This window comes from Rattus norvegicus, chromosome 11 (genome assembly GCF_021556685.1).
Source record: "Rattus norvegicus strain SHRSP/BbbUtx chromosome 11, alternate assembly SHRSP_T2T, whole genome shotgun sequence".
NCBI classification, from domain to species: Eukaryota; Metazoa; Chordata; class Mammalia; order Rodentia; family Muridae; genus Rattus; species Rattus norvegicus.
In genome coordinates this window covers 65,715,988-65,721,305 of record NC_141544.1, presented here as the reverse complement: position 1 = coordinate 65,721,305, position 5,318 = coordinate 65,715,988, and the positions used below count along the sequence as shown (strand labels likewise).

The window sequence follows — 5,318 nt, the reverse complement described above, 5'->3', positions numbered from 1 at the left end:
AGCAGGCACCATTAGGTGCAGAGTTGAGATTCATCTTCTCTGATGGTTTGGTTGAGACAATGATGTGCTCAATCCCTGCTTATGGGAATGATGTTTTTCGATTCCCAAAGCCTCCTTCTATCCTCACCACATGCATAGTAGTTGAATGTGTCATATACAGCCAGATTCCAGGTAATAAGGTCCAAGACAGTATTTCCTATAAGGATTCTGAAAAACACTTTTTTTTATTATAAGGAACAAATGAAGATGACAACCGTCTTCTCCTTCCTGATTTTTCTATGCCTTTCTTATACACAGATATGGTACCTAACCATTGCACAATCCTTTTGGCAACTAGGAGGAAAAGGTCAACAGAAATTCTGATTTTTTTCTAATATCATTGAACTATTGAGTAAACCATAAACCTACCTTCATGTTTCTTGTTTTCTAAGTGAAATAAGCCCAATTGCTCAGGTAGTTAAACTTGAACATTCTGTTGCTTATAGCAAAACATAATCTAAGTGGATCTCAGCTTTATCCAGTGGAATGATGACTCATGGATATTTTGTTGTAATAGGCATATGTAGTGTGTTGTACACATATGTGTATGTTTATCAAAGTGTGGTTTGTTTTCAATAAGTTTGAAAATACTCCATCTCAACCGTCGTGGGATTTCATATTGTATCTTAGCATTATTGGTTAGCCTTTAGATGCTCTGCTATAAATAAACCCAGTTAACCAAAAGTCCTGATTCAGAAAAACATTCTAACTAAATAATTTTATCAAAATGTACCTCTTGAAACTTTGCCCAGTAATGTGGCATGGCCTGCGAAAGGTCATTAAGCTCGAGTTCTGCCCTAAAACTCATTACTTCACTTCCTATTGCTGCAACGGCTTTCAGAAGTAACTTCGAGCAGCATCAACTTTTAGTTGTATCAGATAAAAAGAGCAATGGTTCCCATTTTCTCATGCCAAAGGAAGATTACTCCGGCAAGGCATTGAGCTCTGGAAATACTGACGTAGTGTGCCGTGTTTTAGGATGTGGTCTAAGCCCAGCCAGAGGAACTTGCTTTGCACCATGTTTGCAGCACTGTTTTCTGGTCACAACTGGCATCCTGTCTCACTCTGCCAGTTATTTTTATCTGCCTGCAATCAGTCGCCCTGCACTGTCATGCTCACGTGGAAGTTGACACACAGGACGGAGATATGCTGCTTTTGACACTGAAGAGGGAGAAAAATGACATTTAGGGTTAATGTAAGCAAGTCCCACGTTGCCTGTGAGACATGGCATCTATACATCACGATCTTTCAAGAGCGTCCTCTCAAAAGCTTATTCCAGTATAAATAATGAAATTGGGCTTCAATCTTTCCTCTGCTTCTTTGTAAATGTGCGCTGTTTCTGCTTGTGCTTATTTATCCAGGTATCCTCACAGGATAGCTTAAAGACCTGTAAAAAATAAAAACATCAAATCTTTCAGAAAGCAATCTTTTGGTTATGTTTCCATCTTCCATATCTTAATTGATGTGCTATCAGCTGAAGCTCAAGAGAAATCCGAAACCCATCTTCCTGCTTTGGCAAACCTCCCATCTCCACTTCTTAACAGAGAAACCCTGAGTTACTCAGTCACTCAGATCATATCTCTGCTGCCCCCTCCAGACCGTGAGAATCATTATTGCTTATCCAGCTTACTGCAAACTTCTCTCTACTCCTAACACTGACGGGATGGGTTTTGTGATCATTTCCCCAAACAGTCTCCAACATTATACTTTCAAAACAAAATGACACTGTCCTATACTCTAGAACAAAAGTTGTCAAACTAGAGCTCATAGGCCAAATCCACCCTGTCACCTGTTTTTGCAAGTAAGCTTTATTGAAACATAGCCATACTTACCAATTTACGTATCGCCCCTGGCAACCTTTGTGCCGGGACATGGCTGTACATTGTAAATGCTCACAATATATTTATTGATTTAGCAAAAAAAAAAGTTATTATAGTCAGTCTACTGATAGGTAGTCAATCATTTAGTTTCTCTTACAGTATAAACTTTTCCCAGAAAATATGATGTTCTCTCTTCAAAACAGCCTGTGGTACACAAAAGAAGAACAAATCTTTGACTATTGTTCCAAGCTAGAAGAAGTCAAGTAGCTGTTGGTTGTCATTTATTCATGGAGTCATTCACATAGAGATGTCACCCTCTAGAAAACATGGAATAGGACATGATTTGATTGGACCATTCATTTGTTAGAAGTGTGACAGATGCTGTCACCACATGACTAAGACATCTCAGAAGTTAGAATGATGACACTCTGAGCATTCCTCTAGCCTACCACTGTAGTCTCCCAGAACCACTGACACAGTTGTGCATCCAGACATTTGCTCCCCATCCTAGCAATAAAACTCTCAACATTGGTCTTCTCATCCCCATAGAAACTGTAGTTCTCTACAAGGACAGATAGAGCAGACGATGCCTGATTAGTGACTGTGATGTCTATTGTGGGGAAGAGAGGTTGACAATGGGAAGGCCTTTGGGGAAGGGGGTGATACTGGGCTGAAATGCAACTATGTAATGGAAAACTTTAAAATAAAACAATCACTGAGATTTTATAGGGAAAAAGTCAATTAATTTGACACTAAAAGATAAGGAATCATTACAAAGTAGTGAGGATGCCAAGCTGGCAGGCCATGCTAGAGGCCAGCATGGGATGCAGAGCAAGAACTTGTCTTAAATAAATAAAGTAGATAAAAAACAGAGATTTTTTTTTCTAACTTCCACATGTGACAATTCTACCCACCACGCTAACCCATTTATTTAATCAATGCTCTTACCTGTGGAGGTCTATCTTGCTGGTTCTTAGTGTATTTGTCTTCATAGCGTACCTGTCTAACTCAGAGACTTTCATGTGGTATTTTCTGAAATATCGTTGACATGAACTGCAAGAACAAATTTCAAGGTAGACATTTCCTGATGATTCCACCTGCAGCAAATGGAACAGAGGCTATTGGATGACTCTTTGCCAGAAACAGAAGGTGATTATTCTCTTAAACACAGTGAGCTCACATGTCTTGAAACATTTTTCTTTGTGTACACAGAGGCTGGATTGTAAGGTGGAAATACTCTTGGTGCTGTGGCAACGAAACTGCTTAGTAATCGCCATCTTGTTTGGAAATGAAGCAGGGGGAGGGGGTTTCAGGATGTTAAGCAAACTGTCACTGCATTAATTTGCTCTTGAAGTCAGTTTAACTACAAGATGGGATTTCCTGTAAGAAACCACCATGTTCCTCAAACATGCACCGTCTCCCCACCACTGAGTGTTAACTGCTATAATTTCCAAGGATGCTCTGAAGTTTGAGGGTTTAAAGTGAAAAATTTTAAGCACCTACATTTAGCGGGGGGGGGGGACAGTTGGGAGGGGAGGAACATGTATGCTGTGCACCTGGTGCTGCCTGCTTAGGTCTCACTGAATGACTGTGCACACACTGGAACAAACTGTGACTTGAATGTCTGACTCAAAAGATCGTCCCTATATTGATTTCCATATTGGAGAGTCTTGCCTTGCTAAGCTGACCTAACAAATACAGATTGTTCTTACTTCCTTCTATCAGTAAAATTTATGTTGGAAATATCAAAACAAATTGTTAGGAGTTCATGGATGCACAGAGAGCTCAGTTATTCGAAAAAGGCATCCAGGTAGACAAAATCACAGCAAAGACACTTTCCTTAGGAATCCAGGTCCCATTTCACACACACACACACACACACACACACACACACACACACACACACACACACACACACACACCTGCCAGACTGATGCATTTAAAACCTTCTAGGCAAGAGAAAAGTCTAGTAAAACACTATAAGAATTGATTAAGGATAAATATTAGTATTTTGCAGCTTATTTAGGAATTGACATGTCTTGAAACACTAATTGTGTCCAATGGAAACATGAGAAAAGTTTTAGGCAGGTAAAAAAATGTAAATATGTTTTATAAGTATTTCAAAATTAATTTATTTATTTAATAAGTGAGTATTATTGACTGCATGTGTATCAGGGCACCATGTGTGTGCTTGGTACCCACAGAAGACAGAGAACGGAATGCATCAAATCCCTGAGACTGGAGTTCTAGACAATTGGGAGCCATTGTATAGCTGCTGAGACTTGAACCTGTGTCTGCATACAGAGCTGCTCTTTCCTATTGAGAGATCTCTCTAGCCTCCGTTTTGTAAATCCTAGAAATAAAATTATGAGCCCAATACCCAGTGAGGTTGATATATGGTTGATAAGCAACCAATGCTGTTAATAGGTGAAAATGTACAAATTTGATGATTGATAAAACCCCACATTGCAAAGATCCTACTGATTCATTCTTTATATTGAGATTTAAAAAAAAAACTCCTGGATTTACAGGAAAAGATAAACACAAAGAAACTGTGTGTAAAGGCACAGCTTATGCACCTGGGCACTTTTTTTTATAATGCAGAGAACACACCTCTACAATGAACTGGATGCAGAAAATGAGTTTATCAAATTCTAAAGCATGGATTTTTATGCATGAGAATAAATTAATTTATTTCTCATTGGCAAAAATGGGTTGATTGTAATAGTTCCTATTTTGATTAATAACTACGTGCGCCTAGTCACAATGATTTAAGTTCATTGTCTTCATGGTCTGAAACGGCAGCTTCTTTTCCACTAATCTAGTATCTTTCCATAAAGGGAGCTGGTGCCCAGTGTGATTTGACTTCCTAATTAAAAGGAGTTAGATTGTTTCCTGGAATCATGGCTGCCCTGAGCACAGGGCTCTCAAGCAAGCAGCTGGCTGGACTGCTCTCACCTCAGCACAGCTGCTTTGATCACTTCAAACTCACTTGAGGAAGCTCCACGGCAACCACGGCCATTTATTGCAGAAGCACAGTTCCAGCTCCAGAAGGAACAGTGCCAGCCATAATCATTTAAAGCAGCTATCACCAGGCCATTTGGTTACCTCAAGTCTCTGTGAACTTTAACCCTGTATCATACGCACCCAAGGAGGTTGGTAAGCAGTTCCTCACGAGGCCCAGTAAAAGGCCTCTGTAGTACTTAGTGGAAGGGCAGTCTTTGATTTGTACAAAGAACTGATCGATTGGTGCATACACTCCTGCCAGGCCTCTTTCTGGCCGTATATGCAAGCTGTTCAGATCATTTTCTCAGTCAGCTGCCTGCTGGTATTGCAACAGGATTCCCAGTAAGAAGCTTCTCTTACTAGGCTATTTATTTAGTTTGCTTTTCATTGCTCTATGCTGGATCTTTCTCATTTGTAGAGTGGGCCAAGTTAGTAAGAGGAGGTAGCAGCAGC

The 5,318-nt window shown here is 39.9% G+C and overlaps 1 long non-coding RNA gene across 1 annotated transcript; it reads right to left on the bottom strand.

The window, feature by feature from the left end:
- Window positions 1-201: 201 nt before the first annotated feature.
- LOC148002593 (uncharacterized) lies at window positions 202-3,111 on the bottom strand. Its single transcript, XR_015633075.1, has 3 exons — window positions 2,808-3,111; window positions 2,017-2,176; window positions 202-1,426 (listed from the first exon to the last, which is right to left on the bottom strand). It is a non-coding gene; the product is annotated as an uncharacterized LOC148002593 (long non-coding RNA).
- Window positions 3,112-5,318: the final 2,207 nt, after the last annotated feature.